Below are 20400 nucleotides of genomic sequence, written 5' to 3' on the forward strand. Positions count from 1 at the left end.
GAAAATATCAAAATTCCGTGTTTGTATAACGAAATGGGCTATACGGCGGACTGTTGTGACGCCCACAAATGCGTGGGTCACGGAAACTACAATGATTGTTTACCATTGAGAACGTAATAAGAATACAGTCATACTAATACGCGGAGCGATTTTGAACGTGAATATAAAAATCACAAAAAAAATGTAAAGTATATTATAACAATAAATTTCATCCATTTCTTATGGGACAATTTGTTTATAATATTTTTATATTTAAACATAATTGAGTAAAGTAAGTTAGATGAGTTAAATACATTTTAATTGTAAACTTTCGAATTAAAAATTAATATACTTCGAAGACAGTGCCTCCGAACTCTTCGAATGAATAAGGTTTTGCCACGAATAATGTACGAAATAAATAATTAAAATTAATTCTAAAGTTCTTAGAGCTTATACTGAAATGCGTATTCATAAAGAAGATAGAAATATAGATAAGTATGAATGCACATGGATATAATAAAAGTAACATCAATCTTACATTAAGGATCATTAATCGGATTGATTACAAATCGATTTGAGCTGTTTCTAACGTATTTGATTAATCGATTTTTAGTAAATAAAAAGTCTTCTCATATGAATTATCTTTATTTTATTTAAAATAAAATTATTACTCGCCATACCTATCACTGTGTCCGCTTAATTTTTTATATTAATTTATTAACACAAATGTATATATATGACAAGTTTCTTGTCAATAATTTTTAAAATGTTTTACCAAATTATTGTATGTCACCGATTCGAAATATATAAAGATTTAGCATTGGCTTTATAAACTGGTTTGATTTTTAGAGTTGCAATTCAAACGTATTTTAAAAATATATAATAATAAGTTCTTTGAAACTTTAGAATGACAATATATTTATGGCATCATAATATATATAGTAATTTTTTTAAATTTTTAAATAATAATTTCAGATTTTTTTTATAGTATATGTAGGCGGACGGGCATAAGGGCCACCTGATGATAAGAAATGTTAATCATCACATACATCGCCAATGCACCATTATCCTTGGGAACTAAGATGTCCCTTGAGCCTGTAATTGGTTGATTAATCCTTGAGACGGGACGTTGTCACCGAAGTAAATTTAAAAGAACTTCTTTATAAATAGTTTGAAAATAACCCATGGGAAAACGATATAAATAAACTACGACGTAATTGAATTGTATGTTTGAGATGGTCCAGTGGTAAGAATGCGTGAATCTTAACCGATGATCGGAGGGGTTCAAGCCCGGGTGAGCACCACTGAATTTTCATGTGCTTAATTTGTGATAATAATTCATCTCGTGCTTGACGCTGGAGGAAAACATCGTGATGAAACCTACATGTGTCTAATTTCACTGAAATTCTGCCCCATTTGTATTCCACCAACCCGCATTGGAGCAGCGTGGCGAAATAAGCTCCAAACCTTCTCCTCAAAAAATTAAAGGAGGTCTTAGCCCAGCATTGGGACATTCACTCGCTGTTACTGTAATTGTATACGTGCATAGTAAGGTCATACAACCAATATTCTTAGTGGAGCTACAAAATGTAAATAGTCCCGTGTCCTCTTAATTTCTCGCATTTTTATTGAGCCATTAGCGCCCACTCAGTCCGAAACAATGGACGGTCGATTTTCAACGCCCGCTAGAATAATATAAAGTATTATAATAATATTATATCATGCATCAGATAGAAAAGAACATAACTGTTAGAAATATTATATTCAAATATAATGGCACTGATATTTTCAAGTTAGAAAATTTACACGTGGATCGAAACTCCTACTAGCTATAAGTACTGCAGAAATATTAGGTTTTTTATGGAATAGGTAGGCGGACGGGCAAATGGGCCACCTGATGGTAAGTGGTCACCAACGCCCATACATATTGGCGATGTAAGACATAATAACCATTCCTTACATCGCTAATGTGCCACCGACCTTGGAAACTACGATGTTATGTCTCATGTGCTTGTTGTTAAGCTGGCTCGCTCACCCTTCAAACCGGATGAATGAGCCATAACTAAATATTGCTGTTTAGCGGTAGAATATCTAATGAATGAGGGTTACTTGACGGTGAAGGAAAACATCGTGAGGAAACCTGCATGTGTCTAATTTCACTGAAATTCTGCCACATGTGTATTCCACCAACCCGCATTGGAGCAGCGTGGTGGAATAAGCTCCAAACCTTCTCCTCAAAAAGAGGTGCGGAGGCCTTTAGCCCAGCAGTGGGACATTCACAGGCTGTTACGGTACGGTACGGAGGGTTACTTAGCCAGGCTGGCAGCGCAAAGCCCTGCCATCAAATAAAACTGTATAATATGTTACGTTATTAATTACGTTAATTATAATATAATAGTTTGCTCGTGACCTTGTTTGGATGTATTCAAATGATGCGCACATATTGGACAATCACTACTGATCTTAATCAAAATATACTTTATTTTATTAGGCTTTTGAAATTGTAATTTTTTATTATATTTGACTAGTTGTCCGTTCCGACTTAATACAGGTAACATTCATATGAAGTTACATCACCCCGTCAAATTTCTCCGTTTATATTTGAAATTTTCAAATATTTATAAAATAAACCTATATTTCAAATTTCTTCTTCTTAAGTTCTTCTCAAACTAGTTGTAGGTAGTTTCACTGTTATTTAGTAAAATAATAATAAAATATTATGAGTCATGAGTGCTTGGAAGAGTCTACTCATATAAAGTAGCGAACCGGCAGCTTGGTCCGCGGTCATAATACAGAATTGGTAAATACCAATTTCCATAGCACTTTCTCCAAATATGAAAGATTCACATGTAATATTTTATCTCCTTTATCTCTTAGAGGTCACTGACACCTTAGGAGTCAAATTTTTAAAAATCTTCCTTAGTGTTACTATGTAAAAAAAACCTGTATGCAAATTCTTATGGTTTGCATGCTAGTCCCAGTTGTTTAGGCTGTACGTTGATTTGTCAGTCAGTCAGTTATTGATTTATACATATACGTTTTGATTTTGATCAAATAAGTAAAATTGAATTTATTCAGATATTTTGATATTTTAAGTGATATGTTATGTTATGAGACGCTATTGATAAAATATATTTCTGTCTGAAAGTCCTTTAGAATTTACGCTAGCAAATAAGATCATGTACATTTGGTAAATTTGATTGTCCAGAACATCGTCATTTTTGTGATAAAACCGTTTAAGAAATACAGTTTCATCACAAAAGTCCCGGTTTATTGTGTATCATTTTATTATATACAACATGGAATATTTGTATATTTTTGTAGATAGTTACTTAGAGTAACTTATACCTACAAACGGATGATAAATAAAAATTAAAATCGATGTTATAAATATGTCATTCTAAAGTATCTTTATCAAAGAACTAATTATTATATATTTTTAAAATAAGTTTGAATTGCAACTCTAAAAATCAAACCAATTTAAATATATATATTTAAATTGGTTTGATTTTATATTGTTGTTATTGCACATATATATATATATATATATATATATATATATATATATATATATATATATATATGTATGTATATATATATGTGCACATTATGTATTTTGCACATATATATATATATATATATATATGTGCAATAACAGATGCACTATTTTCGTTTAGTTTCATAATTTGAAGGGACGGCAATAATGTCTTACTCGATCGGGGAAAGAGTATAAGAACTGCCAAACTGTTGACTCCGAAATTATATTAAAAACTACTCGTCAAAAAAACCTCCATAATTTTTTATTGGTCCGTCCGTCCAGGACCTCGGAGTCAGGCCTTGAGACTAGCCACTAGACCGACGATGCAATTGCGCTATCAAACGTCGAAGAAATTAATGAGTAATCGATATTATCGATTAAAAAATTGATAATTTTTCTTAATCGATTATCCTTACTTCTTAGCAATAATCGCCACTTATGCTCATGGCAGTTCCACAGATAAAAAAAAACCGTAATATCTTAATTCTACTTAACTCGTTATCAATACACACGGTTTTCGTCATCACCGTACAAAAATGCGGAAAGCTAGATTACTTCATGTGAGCTTGTAGCGTAGGCACGTGTTCTATTGTTTAGCGATGGGTGGGTGGTAATCGAGTGTGGTTGGGCTTCAAAACCACATGCATTCATGCAAATTAATAATTACTAGATATGCTCGCCGCCTCGCTAGTGGATTTCGAAATGAAAGCGAAACACTTTAATCATTGTCTATTCGCTTCCTATTTTGAATTTTAATGAATCGAAAATACAATTGTAAATGTGCAATTTAGATTTATGTGCACGTTCAACAGAAGAGCTCTATTGATTTATAACAGACAGGCAGGAGACATATTCAATATTTTTGAAACGTATGTAGACAATTATCCATACATGTAATTAAAGAGTATAAACCACATGTCTGTATATTGAAAAATGTTGTTATTGCATGTATTATATGTTAAATTATGTGTAATTAAGTTATACGTTAAATTAAATTTAATAGATAAATAATACCTTGTTATAGCTTAGGGTATCCCCTTTTAAACCTTATCTTCACCCCTAACCTCCAAGTAAACAAATTCACAAGCAGCGATTCACAGATATAAACTTATATATATGTTAAAAAAGTCCAAGATTTGTATTTTTTATAGTATAGGTGTGCGGACGGGCATATGGGCCACCCGATGGTAAGTGGTCACCAACGCCCATAGACATTAGCATTGTAAGAAATGTTAATCATCGCTTACATCACTAATGCACCACCAACCTTGGGAACTAAGATGTTATGTCCCTTGTGCCTGTAATTACGCTGGCTCACTCGCCCTTTAAACCGGAACACGACAATAACAAGTACTGCTGTTTTGCGGTAGGATATCTGATGAGTGGTCATTAAAATACTAAATGTTAAAATATTTTATATATGTGTATATCGTAATTAATATTATAAATGAGAAAGTGAGTTTGTTTTTACGCTTTCATGATTTAACTTCTCAACTATATATCGTGAAATTTCATACTCATTGTAAAGGGTACAGAAAAGGATGGCGCGTACGAACTGCGCCCCCCCTTAGACGAGTGAGAAGCCGTGGGCTTTAGCTAGTATTTTATACATATTAAACACGGACGAAGTCACTGGTAACATGCTAATATATATATATAATAAGCAGATATGTTGCATTGCATGTTAAATTTCACTCGAGCCGAGATGAGCAGCCCACATTCCGGACTCCGGTCAAAAATTTACAACATCCAAAGCATTTCGAAGATTTAATGAGATGTAGAAGTATTCAGTTTCAAATATTATGCCGCCTTATTTACATTCGGATATTTTATATCTCTCGTAGAACAAGTTTTATTAGAATATTTTTCAGAATTTTCAACTTTAAGAATTTTCTCTTTTTTCCATAAGGCGACATGAACATGATATATTATATTATATATAATTTTATTTATGTATTTATTTAGCTAAACTCAAAAAGATTTTTTTACATATAAGTGTTTTTATATTAAACATTTCATACTGTTACAGTAATTTCATATTTCAGTATTCTATATTTATTTAAATTTAGAAGTGCTTTTTGTTCGTAGCCTAAAAATATCTGTCAAAAATGTTTTGTATAAACGACACATTTAGATATAAGCGAAATATTAAATTTCACTATTATGGTTTTTATTTATAATAATACCCGTGAAGGATATTCATTACAAAAATAACTGAAGTATGTCACCATAATGATTACTTACTTTTATTATTAAAATTATCTCGATATACAAGGTTCATCGTTAAAATAAGGTATGTAATTTGGATTAAAAGTAAAATTAAATTTCATTACAATTTGTTTAATTCTAATGAAAATATTAATAAGTTTAAGCGCCGTGAAAGATTTTCTGGTGCTAATGATAACGAATCTCGATGAATAATTCCTTAGGGAATTTTAGATGATATTAATTAATTAAGTAGAGACATACGTTTTTAATTAAATACGCATAATATGTCAGAGAATTTATTATTTTGTACAAAAGAAGCTCTTTTACAATTTATACGATACGCATTTTTTTACAATTGAAAAAATATTCCACCGCCAAATATTCAATATAAATTGTTGTTATCCGGTTGAAAGGGTGAGTGAACCAGTGAAACATCAGGCAGGAGGGACATAACATCTTAGTTTTCAAGGTTGGTATTGCAATGGCGATGTGAGAAATGGTTAATATTTCTTATGACATCAACGTATGGACGGTGGTGACAAACCATCAGGTGGTCCGGTCCGCGTAACTATATTATAAAAAAACTAATTTGTATCATCAAATAAAGCGAGTGGCACTTATTTAAGACTAAACAAAATAATTAATTGATAAAATTATTCAAAAATTACTACAAATATATATATTTCCCGAAACTTTCTACTGCATTTCTTGATGTTTGAATTTATCGATGAATTTAAAAATATTTAGAGTTGTACTAAACACATCCATTTTTTTTACTTATCTCAAAGCAAAGGCGCAACAAAATGAACCATTTTCACATTAACATAATGATTACAATCAACATAAAATGTTTACTAATTGACTTTAATTATGATAACTAGGGGAATGGTTACACGACGAAATGTGGAAAGCAACACATTCCAAAGAAAAATAAGAAGAAACGACTCAATATAATTTAACGGATACTCAGATTTTATCGGCGATAAAGAAATTCACCTTTCTCGTAACAACTGAACTACAAGAAAAAATATAGATTAAATTATTTCATTTGGTAAAGTAAAAAAAAAAACACATTAACCAATAAGATTATTTAAAATATATTTTTATTATGGTATTAAGTTTTATTAAATTCAATTCAATTTATTTGCTTTAAACATAATATACATGTTTAGTCACTATATTTATGACATGCAAATACATAAATAAACCATTAAAATAAAATAACAATTATATTAAATAATATTATTCAGCATAATTTACATTTATGTTTTATAAATGTTAATTGATAAAACATCAATGGCTCAATGGTATACGGGTTGTCTAGCGATTTGAAAGGCGCAGAATCGATACTGACTACTTCGACTACTGTTGTCTCCTCCCAACACAGCTTTACACTTAATAAGAAGAAAAAAGATCATTGCGAGTATTGTTTAAAAAAAATCATAATAAAACTTATAGTTACTTAAATGTTTTTTTTTTTTAATATTGTCGTGGAAAAATTAGTAATACTGGCCAAATACTCCTATCCGTATAAACGAAATGCTACCAAAGTACATGGTAACCTAGATATGGTTTGATAGCTAATTTACTCACTAATTGTACTCATGTAGTGGGCGCTACAGCACCATCAATCATGGTGTAGACATCGCATAAGATATCGTGTTAATTTGGTTACGACACTTCTGTATAGATATTATATACCAAAGTATATACTAACCTACAAGACACTTCGATCGACAGTCGAGATGGCCCAGTGGTAAGAACGCGTGAATCTTGACCGATGAACGTGGGTTCAAACCCGGGCAAGCACTTTCTGTTTATAATTCATCTCGAGCTTTTCGGTGAAGGAAAACATCGTGAGGAAACCTGCATGTGTCTAATTTCATTGAAACTATGCCACATGTGTATTCCACCAACCCGCATTGGAGCAGCGCGGTGGAATAAGCTCCAAACCTTCTCCTCAAAAAGGGAGAGGAGGCCTTAGCCCAGCAGTGGGACATTTACAGGCTGTTACTTACTTACTTACTTACAAGACACTTAGACGCAAGATAAGTCATAAATATTTATTTATAACCTTTATCGTATTATGTATTAAACAAGTTCAATATATAATTTACAAAGATCTTATCTCTTGTTAGCTATTTCTACCTTTTGATATCCTTAGTGTTTGGCTCTTTGAATCTATGTATGTATGAATGTATGTTATTTCATATATAGTACTCAACGAAGGTACTCTAGGCAAGCCAAATCAGACTCGAGTTACTTTTCATAAACTTTGTTGTGAAACTTTATTTGCCAACAGGCCTCATGGCCATGTATAGTTATTAATTTACTTAACATAAATAAACAAAATTAAAGAAAACGAAAAAAAGAATATCATACATATGTAAAATTTAAAAAAAAAACAGGAGAAAGACAAACATTATAGAACATCATATTTTAAGTGAAATCATTATGAAGATCATTTAACAGTCTGTCAGAAGGGCTCAACAGTAAAAAGACAAGAAAATTGTTATCTTGTTTATGTTTCGAAATACCCAGCGTTCTTTCGGTTTTCAATGGTAGGGCAACACCATAACGAATTTTTATTAGCCAATCTGATTTTTAATTAAAAAACTGATGTGGGTGTGATAAAATCCGCCTCGAACTACTTTCTTAAGCAGGTGATACGAATACATTAGACGTGGTTTAAATGTTTATCTTTGGGATTGGGAGTGACAGTAAAGATTGATGCACAATGGATAAGCAGTGCTATGTAGATTAAAGCTAGTTATAACGTTTATGTCTTATTAAATAATAATATGACAAAGCTACACCACTATTTTACTGTAGGATTACTGTTGTCTATTGCATACGTCGTTGAGTATTGATAATAATTTCACTAAATTTACAAATCTAGGAAGAGCAGCAGTACGGTCTATACATGTAGAGAAAAGAGACAGCTTTCCACACATACACACACACGCACACATACTTTACCTATTTTCTCTTTCACATACATACGTATAATTTGTTGATCGTAACATGCATAAAATATATTTTAATATAGACCCAAAGGCTTGACGGATATTAAAAAAATTGCATTAGAAATCGATAATGTCGATTCGTTTTTTTTTTTATTTTTCATAAATAAATAATCATTATGACTTCAATTTAATTTTCTCCCACTGAAGCAAGCATATCACAGCTACTATATAATATAAACAGATTAATAGTGAACATCCAAACTACAGTAATAGCTTAATATCGCACAGCTCTTCATTTGTGGTGAACAATCAACCTTATATTTGGTCACTGTGATGGTCCTAAGCTGTAATTGATTGCCTCTATCAGATACGTATACAAGTTCGGTTAATTTGGAATGCTGTAAATCGTATTTAATTGACGAATATTGTTCTGTTTATTGGATTAAACGAGCACGGTGTCATAATAACGGCTGTTAATAAAAATGATTGTATTTAGCTTAATAATTTATGATTACGAATTTGGAAATTTATTTCATATTCACAGAAAGAACTTTAGGATTTTATTCCATGAAACATAAAACGAAATATAAGTCATTTTAATATTAAACAATTTCAATGTTTTTTAACAATGTTCACTTAAATTAAAATATATATTTATAAGCAAGGACTTCACAGTTCACGTCTGTCATTGTATACTGAATATTTTAAAAGTTTTTAATATTGAATGAATTAAATTTTACTTAATCGTGCATATGCGAATTGATATTTTTTAATCTTTAGTTCAGACAAAGTAAATTTGAATTATGATTATCAAAAAGAACGAAACTTAAAAATTCTATAAGTTTTTTAATATCCCTTTACATTGTATTGACAAAACCGCAGACAGATTATATGGCTTATATTTACAATAAAAAAAAAACTAGTTGAACATCACTAGCGGAACGAGTATCGTTCATGGATACATTTTCTCTATGCCTATAGAAACAATAGCCCATCCGGTGACCTCGGTATAAAGCATGCGACACATATGACCGGATGAAGTCTGATTATTTTCTAACACAAAAATATTTTATATTATACGTATGTTTATATTAGAATTATTTTGTCCAGAGGGTGGATCTACCAGTTATCTGTCCGATAGCTGGTTGGAATCACTACGGGTACGCGACCCCGGACTGCTCTAGCTACTAGTGTCACATTCCTGTATCTTCCGTGATCACAGTATCCTCCCCCCTCTCCTTGATACGTTGTTTCCCAAAATTATCCCAGCGTCACGCCAAAGAAGAAGGAAAACTAATATTAAACCCGGAGCGGTGCCTCCGTTTAGGCGTAAGCCAGTCACCTGCGGCCAAACCAGCACCACACGTATTGACTCGTCATTCCTGCGGATCCTGCTGGGGAGGAGGAGAGGGTGGCATGGGTACTGGGCAAGCCCGTGTTGCCATAAAGTCGCCTGCCCAGGCGTAGCAGCATCCACGGAGAGGACACTTCGCTCACCTGTCTTGCAGGTGGAAAACAACACGGAGAGTGGCTTGCTTAAATCATCTGACAAAGATGCAGAGGCCTATATATATATTAGAAAATATTGTAGGAATTGATTATTAAAAAAATATATATTACACTTACTTCCTACTTTTTTTACTGCCTCGTTGGTCAAGTGATAAGGCCACAGATCCCGAGGTCCTGGGTTCAACTCCCAAGTCTCTTTCCGTTTGTGACGGATTACCGTCAGAAAGTGCACACAGATACAAACACAGGTTTTCGTACACCCTTGTACTACAATTTGTCTTGCGCATTTGGCTTGCTCTCTCTTGAGATTAGCCGCCGTGGCCGAAATCGTTCAGGGCATCACTTTTTATCTTTTAACAGACAAATATCCACAGACTTACCATTGATGAATTTTTCTATAATTTTAAATGAGTTGTATGTACCTACTTTACCTATTCTTAAAAAACTTAATTTTAACTAAATAGTAACAGTTATAATATTCATATTATTATGTTATTTTATAAATAATTTGGTAACTATGATAATGGACTGTTGTTGTCCCCTCCCAATACGGCTTTACGCTTAATTAGAAGGAAAAAGATCATTGCGAGCGAATATTGTTTAAAAAAAATCGTAATAAAAAACCTGCTTATAGTTATTTTATAAATAATTTGGTGACTATAGTTTAAGCAAAGAAATAAAATTGTATTAACCGAAAATGTGATGATCATGATAATTAAATTCAAATCTTAACTAAAGTATCGTGAAGCAATTAAACATACGTATGGTAGTAAAAACTACAAGAACTTAAACGTGTCGTCATTCGACCGGTCAACCGTCGAAACGTTAGCATTTCAAGTATGGTCGTATCTGAAGGACGCATCAAATTCTTTCGCCAATAATTATTCCAGTTGAAGGAATGCCTCTTGGATCTCAAATATCCTACACCAATGTCATGTCAAGTTTATATTACCACATAGGCCCCTGTTACGTCACATTGTTTGGAATTCCCCTTGTGCAGCGTGCATTTTATTTTAACGTAACTAAATATATTCTTTTAACTAAAAACATCTCCATTTGTATTACAATAGTATACATTTTGTTTTTTAGCGTTCATCGTATATGCTTAAATTGTTTAAAAGTAATTTTGGGATTCGCAAATAAAAATACAGATTTCAAATAAAATAAATTATGTAACATACGGTATAAACCTCCTGACATGGCATCGCCTTTACTGATAAAATACTTTTGCGCCTCACGGGAGCGATGCTGATTGGACGCAGAGCCGAGTAGCGATAAACAGGATATTATTGTTTATGGCTCTGTGAATAAAGTTTGTGTTTGCTTAGCACTATATGGCTTACAGAGTTTGTTCCACACTTTTCCGCTAATATTTTTTGACGTAGTGTTTGATGTAATATATAATACACAAATACTTGATATTTAATATTAAAAAAACATAAATCCCTACCATAACACAACATAGCAAAGTAAAACACCAATGAATATAGATAAAATTTTGTATGATTATTTTGTAAAAAAGATAAACAAATCTGAACTTAACGTAAGTTAAGTTGCGAAGATAATTTTTCTAGCGACGTAATATATTTAATAACTCAGTAACCAGATGTCCGAATGCGATGAGTTTTCTATCAACATTGTTATCCAAACAATGTCCGATAACAAATATTCACTATTATTTTTTAATTCAAATAAATTATATTATCTAGAATTATGTTATCTAGAATATTATATTATAAATAAAGTACCTCTTATAACACTGATCTCTTTAATTTTATGTCATTTCTGATACAATGTTAATAAGATTTTACAAAACCAAATTTAGTTATATCATCGTTACCATTGCCATTACCATGTTTAACGCAAGAATTCATATGAACAGTATAATATTTTTTTTTATAACTATTATGAAAGAAATGAATAAACTTCTTTTATTAACAAATTACAAAGTTACAAGAGTTTGATGTAACCGATGGTACCGTAGGTATTCCAGTATTGCTTATATTTAGTGCCAATTTACAATTTAACAGTAATTGTTTACTATTGTTGTTCGGTTTACACGAACATTGGACTAGCAATACATTTTAAATTAATAAACATTTTAATAAAAGGTTATGTTACACAATTTCCAAATATATATAAGCATTAAACATTAATTAAGTTGTACAGAAATCAATCAAGTTTCCTCTTAAAACTAATTCATATATGGCACTAAACATACAAATCGTTACATTATAAATAATATAATTAATACAAATATTCGAAACGTTAATTAAGCAGTGAAGAAAATAATAAATAAATTAACAAACACTCATTAACTTTCTTTTTCAATGTTTTGAGCGAACAAGAAAACATAACTAAGTTATTAAATTTCTTGTTGTAATTTTTAAAAGAGCGAAATATAAATATATTTTAAGAATATTTTGTTTGACTAGTTAAAAATAGTTATTAATCTAGTGGCAAAAAATAGTTATAGCCAATAAGACTATAATGCAACCGAAACGTAAGCAAGCAATTCTTGTGTTGGCTTTAATATGACAGTTATTATAAGTCGAGAGAGACCAAGTAACATATTCATTTTACGCACTCGTATGTAGAATAAACCTCATACGTATGTTTCTCGTGTACCAAAATAATGGTGTGTTAAAAGCTTTTGATAATTTCGTTTAATTATGGCGTGGTATCGCTGATAAAATATAGAGATAAGAAATCAAATTATTTTTAATGCGAAGGTTAATTTACATAAATGAGCATCTTTATTATTATATATATATATATATATATATATATATATATATATATATATATATATATATATATATATATATACATATATATATTTTTTTTATTAAATTCTATCTGTATTGTTTGATGTTCTATTTTCAAATTATACTTATTTTGACTAACAATTACAATTATTATTTACATAATTATTTAGATTAAGAATATAGCAATTAAAATTAGCATAGTATTATATAAATCTTTACCGCTGACAATTCCACGGTGGTACCATTCTGGTAGCAGCATATTCCCGTTGAATTGCAAATCTGATTCCCTGGACTAAAAATGAATCAACCTGTCATCAGCGGAGGCAATGTGACGGGATATATGTGTTACATACACGCATATTTTGTTTAATAATAAAATAATAAGTGCTTACTACTTTTATGTCTTCATTGATTAGTCTCGAGACACATGAGCTAAACACACACTTAAGTTGTAAGATTCAGTGCAGGTCCTCTTAATTAGGTACCACCCAGTAATCATCTATTCTGACCTCCAAACATCAATACTTTGTATTGCTGTATAGCAGTTTAATAAATCAGTAATTACAGTTACCATGATTGGTGGCCTTTTGCCGGTGTAAGGTGGTTTATACTTCATACTCATCAGATATTCTATCGCAAAACAGCAGTACTTGATATTGTTGTGTTCCGGTTTGAAGGGTGAGTGAGCCAGTGTAATTACAGGCACAGGGGACATAAAATCTTAGTTCCCAAGGTTGGTGGCGCATTGGATATGTAAGCGATGGCTGACATTTCTTACAATGCCAATGTCTAAGAGCGTTGGTGACCACTTACCATCAGGTGGCCCATATGCTCGTCCGCCTTCCTATTCTATAAAAAAAAAAATAATGCTATACCAGCGATTATGAACAAAGTCCCCTTCACTACATACCATCGGGAGCTCGTCTGTCGAATAAATAAATTAACCATATAAGTTCCATCAATACGAAGCTTACTTTTAATACGATCATACGACTAAAATTGAATTCATTTATTTGTTAACAATCACTTATGCAATAAGATATATTTTGTTACTCATGGTGGGAATTTTAAACATTTATTTTTAAATTATCTGTTTTGTTTGAAGAACAGTATAATTAATTGTGTATTGGTTGATTGTTTTAAACAATATTATAAAAACTACTGTAATATACTAAGGCCATCACCAACGTCATCAACCGTCCATTGATGAACATAGGCCTCTTCCGAACCTCGCAATGAGCCCTTTGGCTTTTATTTTCCAAATCTTTTACGTCCGGAAACATAAATTTTCATAAAATAATAAATATTCGTTGTAGTTGTTTCAATTTCAAAACGATATTTATTAAAAAGAATACAAATTAAAACATTTCCAATCTTTTTAAGCTGTCACTTCACGTCCCTCCACGGGTAGATGTGACTCAAGTTCCCTTGGACGTTTTCCAAACTTTAACGAAAACAAAAGAAGCCGAGATAACAAACTCCGAAATCTTAGACATGTCGGAAACCGTGTAAGAGACAATTTTCTGCTCGATAAAACTATTTAAGGCATTAAAAAGATCGTTTAATTTAATATATTTTGAAGATGACACTTTATTTTATTATTAACTAACACCGACTTTGTTCGAGCAATTTAACAAACTTTACATATTTGTTATTTCTTATAGATATCGTAATATAGGATTGGTCTTTACGTTTGTTTTATTTTAATCAATTTCACGTATTTTTATTCCACATGCGTATATCTTGTCACATGTCTATTTTGACTCATATACCAAAAGTACTAACTTTTTTTAAATATAGAATAGGAAGGCGGACGAGCATATGGGCCACGTAAGTAGTCACCAACGCCCATAGACATTGGCATTGTAAGAAATGTTACCCACCGCTTACATCACCAATGCGCCACCAACCTTGGAAACTAAGATGTTATGTCCCTTGTGCCTGTAATTACACTGGCTCGCTCGCCCTTCAAACCGGAACACAACAATATCAAGTACTGCTGTTTTGCGGTAGAATATCTGATGAGTGGGTGATACCTAACCAGACGAGCTTGCACAAAGCTCTACCACCAGTGAAAGCACCAGCACCAGTATGAAGCAAGCTTGAACCCCAGGGAAGTACATAGAGTATTTTTATTTTTAACACTTCCTCTTCCAACACGTGGGCAAAGCCGCGGGCGAAAACTAGTATTTTATAATCCCATACATGAATTAAGATGTAGCCATAATTTAGTATTTAATATCAAGTTACTTTAAGATTTTGTATGTTATTGAATAGGTAAAAGTGTGTACATAAATATAAAAAAAAAACTAATAATTACATTATTTACTAATTCTGGTAATCAGTAACATTAGGCAGTAATTTATTCCATCGCATTGGATGTGCAGACGGATTTAGGTATGAAATCATACAACGTGCGACCACGGCGGCCATAATCAACTCGGATTAGCCAATTAGCACAGCAGATACACATACACATATTATAAGTACAGACACAGGGGACCTCCGTATTCCCTCATTCTCATAAGTCGATGGGATGGCAACCCAGCGGAGAGAGATCAAATGCAGTACAAACGTGCTTTTCGAAAAACGGGAGTGAACCAACTTCGAACTTCTACTGGTAATTTTTAAGACCTAGTAACTTTTGTTTTTTTAATCAGATATTTAAACCAAAATCCTCAGGCTCTGCAACTTTTTACGTAGACCGACGGAGCAAATAAATTTAATTTAAATGTCTTCAATATCACTGTTAGTAAAGCAATAGCCTGTAAATTCCCTACTGCTGGCCTAAGGCCTCGTCCCCTATTGTAGAGATGATTTGAAGCAATGCGGGCTAGTAGATACTGTCTAACTAAGATTTTTATCTGACACATGCAGGTTTCCTAACGATGTTTTCCTTCACCTTCGATACGGATGTATTATAAATACAAATTACATAATATTTTAGTCGAAATAATATTTCATGGCAGATTTTAATGAAAAACTTCTCAAGAACATGTTATTCGTTTTAATTAAAAAAATGTCTAACTTTCGCCTCATTCTTTGTTTTCAGATGAAAGTACAAGATATAAATTTTACTAACATTATCTTTAGAACATAGAACCTAAAATAACATTCTAATATTATAACTTGATTAGATTAATAAAGATATGAATATATTACAATGAACGTGTTATTAGCATTAGGTATTTGTAACTTTAAGGCATTTTATGCTTACAATATCAATATTATCGACAAAAGAGTTTCAGTCATGTTCATTTCTTAATATTTCTTTCGTTCATTCGTTCATCCCTTAACATAACTTAGGTATTAAATACATGTTCAATCAAACTTTTACTTTTCAACAAGAATCTTGTAACTTTGTAATTGTCAATGGGCCCCATTTAGTTGTTATTTGTATGAATAATTTAAAAGTAAAAAATAGCTTAATATTTAATATTTGTTGAACGATTTTGAACTTTATTGTAATAGATGTAGAGAAGATATAGTTTAGAGTTGGATTACAAAGTTAATTTCGAAATGTCGCGACATTCGGTCTGTTCACCCACGCTTTCATTCAAATATTTTGTTCGCATGTGTGGGTTTTATACTCATAGAAACAGTATGGATGAGATAAGTTATTAAATTACTTGTATAATTTAAATACATACCTGTGACAGCTTACAAAATTTATATAATATTTTAACTTGCTATGGATGACAAAATTTGATTTTACTAAATTTTTTTTATATTTAACTAATAAAAATACGGTAAGATTAAAAAACAATAATATATTACAAGATGACTACATGTGATATCGTATGGTTTTTAATTTATAAAATCATATTTGTTATGGTTTTCAACCATAGATAGATAAATTTCAAGAGTCAAACTTCAGACTAGTGATAAACTCACATTTATTGTACGCGGATTCAAATTAAAAGACTATGAGATTTAATTTAAAAATTCAATAATTTCTACTAAGTATCTTACACCTTTTGTGTATGCCATGTGAATGAATGAGAAGTTATTGATTATCATTTTCGAAACATAACTAGTTACCCACCCACGGCACCATCTGCGCTTGACATTATGAATTAATCGATTCACATCCAAAACCTTTGGAAACCACAAATCAACATATGTTTATGTTAAACGTGTTAGAAAAATGATAATGATCAAAACTCATACGGTTTCCTGTCCCTTAAAATGAAATTGATTACCTCTAATAAGTTACTAACTACAGCTTGTTTGGCCTCTAATAAATGACACTGGCTCACTATTGCCTCAACATATAAGCCACCACACTCACCTTTCCAGTCTAATGATCACGCATTGTCAACAAATTGACGCTCCGAACCGCAGCGCACACAGTCACAACACTATGCATGACGTCACATCGAACTCCATTCATAAACATCGATCACAAATTCGTGTCATTGACAGCACTATGAACTATGAATCCTTTAAGCCTTATCTTTGGAACACAGCACAGACTATAAACCGGTTTTTCAAAATTATGGTCTTTTAGTGTCGTGTTTATATTTTTCGACTTAAAAAAGGTTTTTATAGGCGCGTGTGTATCGTCGCGCGCGCACGTTTGAATGCGTGAAGCCTCTAGCGTTCGCCCCCGCAATTTTCGCGCGTGGGCGCCTATTGCCGGCGCTGCCTCCCAAAGCGATTTTGCGTAATATAGGCAATAAAACACCAATAAACTCGTCCCAATATAACAGAACTGTTAAAGACGACCGACGACAGCAGGGGACCGCTTGGAAATGGCGAGCTTTCTTTATAAGTTCATGTTAGAATTTTAAATGAGTATCGAATAATGCATCGGACATAAAAAGCTATCGGCGGCGGCTAACAATATTATGTGAGCTGGTGCGTTGGGAAGCGACTTGTCGAGGAGGACCTTGTATGGAGAAACAAGTTCGTCTGCAGTCCCACACGTTTCGACTTTTTGCCGTCCGCTGCAAGTGCTAGGGTTTACTTCGTCCGGTATAATTTGAAACGCGGTTGTCTCTGTGTGCATAGAGGATTGTACGTTGCTATGACTGGACGATAATGCCGTGGGTGTCACGCTAGACTAGTCGGTGAGTTGGAAGGAAGGAGCATTGTACGTAGGGTCGTGTGTTTGCAAGCCACGTCTTGGTCTGCTTCATACATTCGTAATGAAATCGTCGCTGTGAGTCCTAATTAGATGTCCTGGCTGGATCGCGCTAATGTCGCCTTAAAGTTTGAATGTGGACTTTGTTAAGTGCATTTAAGCACTATACTAGACTTAAAATAAATCCTTACTTAGCTTACGCTACATTGCTATTGTCTATATAAGTAATTAATTATAAGCAACTGTAGCTACTTAAGCAATACGAAATATCTAAACGCTATATATATATATATATATATATATATGTTGCTAGCAACATGAATAGAATTCCAGAAAATTTTTGTTGTCATGATATTGCCAATAATGTTTTGTTACGTAAACGTAAAAAATGTGTTACATACATTCAATAAAAAAATTGTTCAGCTTTCGTTTTTAGTAATTCAATTACATTTTAAACAATATCAAGTCTAATTGTATTATAACACAATATAAAAACAACACTTTTAATATTTCTTCTGAAAAATTGAGTTATTGTGTTAATGTTTAAAACATAAAATATTATTTTATAAGATTTCCCTTTTTTGTATTCAAAACAGACATTTAAATATATATAAGATAAGGTAACTCGAAGAAATATTTTTCATTAGATGTACGTTATATAAAGGTTAAATAAAAAGTATATAACTGTCCATCTATCTAATTACTCAATCTGTATATAACTAAAAAGGAAATTAAATTCCGTAATTATTTCGCTGGTCAAAGGAATAAGCTCTCGTTAAGGCAAAATGATTTGGTGCTTCATCTACATTTCTACAACGATGCTAATCTATAGAACTGCAGATGTATGTCTGAATTTTCTTACTCAAATAAAATAAGTCTTTCACGAGTTCACTTCTCACGGTTATTTCCTTCAAATCCAAATTAGAAATGAATTGTAAATAAAAAGTTTACACATGTAAATACAAGCTGTGCATACGAGTGTTTGCCCACGTGACTCTCGACAGTTATGTCGGTTCAATTTTTACCCGACGGCCCAGACAAGGAGTGTTATGTTTTCATGTATGTATGTAGTTTCTTTATTCCACTATAACTTACAAATTCTGAAACATATTTGGATGTATAGTGTATCGTTAAAATTATCATCCCGAGGGACATATATTTCTTTAAATAATAAAGATGGCGGTATTGTGTGGCAGTCTTATTTCTTATATATTTTAATTTACCAAATAAAATCATAGTAACATTAACATAATAATAATAATTTATTTAATGGGTTACAACACGTCACATACATGAAAGAGGCCTTGTACTCCTAAACTAGGAAACCCCCATCTTTGCGACCAGTGACTTCCCAATCAATGCTTACAGACTTACAATGTATCGAGGAGTCTGTCATAAATATTTAAATCTAACAAGATTTAAATATTGACTCTGTTATAAATATTTAAATCTAATAAGATTTCCTCGACCTCGGATCACAACTGCGCGATGGTTCAAATCAGTCTGCGATGGGCGAACCATTGGACAAGTGTTCTAGGATGACAGTTGACAGGGAGAGATGGCGTAACATCCTGAAGAGAATAACATCAGCCACCACTTCATGACCACGACCGCTCTGCCAAGAACGTACCGACTAAGAAAGAAGAAGTAATGTAGAAACGAAAAATAAGCTGACACGTATTTCGGCATAATATACAGACATGCTCTTTTTTATATAAAATAGGAAGGTGGACGAGCATATGGGCCACCTGATGGTCACCAACGACCATAGACATTGGCATTGTAAGAAATGTTAACCATCGCTTACATCACTGATGCGCCACCAACCTTGGGAACTAAGATTTTATGTCCCTTGTGCCTGTAATTTTCTCAATACAATACAAGCTATATCATCTGTCTGATTAAATTTGATTAATATCTCCAACACAAAGACGTCAACCTATTAACAACGTACCACGATGTCCAGCAACATGGAAATTAATGGTTATTTAAAATATTTATAATTAAAAACAGAACTATAAATAAGTATGAAGTAAAATAAATAAAAACCGAGTTTCGTTAATAAAATACATATATATTTCTCATTGTTATAATAATACAAAGGAACGAATTATATACTTATCGTCCACCTACCTAAAAAATAAAATTACTCGCCACGTATGTATACACAAGAAAGTAAAAACGGCGGCGGAGAGGGGGCAACGGCATAACAGAGCGCCATGCCGTTTGCCGTCGCGGCATATGAGTAAATGGCCTTACCCTCAAGGTGCAGCTAATAGATATTTCACGTTAAAAAAAGAAGAATAGAATTGAAAACTTGAAATTGTTAAATATCTTTGTCCAATT

At 32.3% G+C, this 20400-nt stretch overlaps 1 protein-coding gene across 2 annotated transcripts in view; it reads right to left on the reverse strand.

The window, feature by feature from the left end:
* LOC126777626 (slit homolog 3 protein) overlaps positions 1–20400 on the reverse strand; it is a 114841-nt gene that overhangs the window by 79724 nt on the left and 14717 nt on the right. Inside the window, exon 1 of one of the 2 annotated variants that reach the window (XM_050500723.1) lies at positions 17260–17532. The exons of the other annotated variant lie outside the window; for it this stretch is intronic. The gene's annotated coding sequence lies outside the window, so the exon portion shown is untranslated. Of the gene's footprint in view, positions 1–17259; positions 17533–20400 lie in introns of those variants that run through there. 2 annotated transcript variants of the gene reach the window in all.

Source organism: Nymphalis io, chromosome 23 (assembly GCF_905147045.1).
Source record: "Nymphalis io chromosome 23, ilAglIoxx1.1, whole genome shotgun sequence".
In the NCBI taxonomy this organism is placed as follows: domain Eukaryota; kingdom Metazoa; phylum Arthropoda; class Insecta; order Lepidoptera; family Nymphalidae; genus Nymphalis; species Nymphalis io.